Source organism: Arachis stenosperma, chromosome 3, assembly GCF_014773155.1.
Source record: "Arachis stenosperma cultivar V10309 chromosome 3, arast.V10309.gnm1.PFL2, whole genome shotgun sequence".
Classification (NCBI taxonomy): Eukaryota; Viridiplantae; Streptophyta; class Magnoliopsida; order Fabales; family Fabaceae; genus Arachis; species Arachis stenosperma.
In genome coordinates, this window is record NC_080379.1 from 71,089,928 (window position 1) to 71,090,933 (window position 1,006).

At 40.6% G+C, this 1,006-nt stretch overlaps 1 non-coding gene across 1 annotated transcript; it reads right to left on the reverse strand.

Moving 5' to 3' along the window:
- Positions 1-249: 249 nt before the first annotated feature.
- Positions 250-353, reverse strand: LOC130971756 (small nucleolar RNA R71). The gene has a single exon (XR_009082966.1). It is a non-coding gene; the product is annotated as a small nucleolar RNA R71 (small nucleolar RNA).
- Positions 354-1,006: the final 653 nt, after the last annotated feature.

The following is a 1,006-nucleotide window of genomic DNA, read 5'->3' on the forward strand; positions in this document are numbered from 1 at the left end:
CAGAATTGCAAGTTTCATGGACTTCCATTGGAAGATCCTCATCAGTTTTTAGCTGAATTCTTGCAAATCTGTGACACTGTCAAGACTAATGGGGTAAACCCTGAGGTCTACAGACTTATGCTATTCCCTTTTGCTGTAAGAGACAGAGCTAGGACATGGTTGGACTCACAACCTAAAGAAAGCCTGGACTCATGGGAAAAGCTAGTCAATGCCTTCTTGGCAAAGTTCTTTCCACCTCAAAAATTGAGTAAGCTTAGAGTGGAAGTCCAAACCTTCAGACAAAAGGATGGAGAATCCCTCTATGAAGCTTGGGAAAGATACAAACAATTGATCAGAAAATGTCCATCTGACATGCTTTCTGAATGGAGCATCATAGGTATTTTCTATGATGGTCTCTCTGAACTATCCAAGATGTCTTTGGATAGCTCTGCTGGAGGATCTCTTCATTTGAAGAAGACGCCTACAGAAGCTCAAGAGCTAATTGAAATGGTTGCAAATAACCAATTCATGTACACTTCTGAAAGGAATCCTGTGAACAATGGGACTAATCAGAAGAAAGGAGTTCTTGAGATTGATGCTCTGAATGCCATTCTGGCTCAGAACAAGATATTGACTCAACAAGTCAATTTGATCTCTCAAAGTCTATCTGGAATGCAAAATGCACCAAGCAGTACTAAGGATGCTTCATCTGAAGAAGAAGCCTATGATCCTGAGAACCCTTCAATGGAAGAGGTGAATTACCTAGGAGAACCCTATGGAAACACTTATAATTCTTCATGGAGAAATCACCCAAATTTCTCATGGAAGAATCAAGAGAGACCTCAACAAGGTTTCAACAACAATAATGGTGGAAGAAACAGGTTTAGCAATGGCAAGCCTTTTCCATCATCTTCTCAGCAACAGACAGAGAATTCTAAGCAGAACCCCTCTGACTTAGCAACCATGGTCTCTGATCTAATCAAAACCACTCAAAGTTTCATGACTAAAACAAGGTCCTCCATTAGGA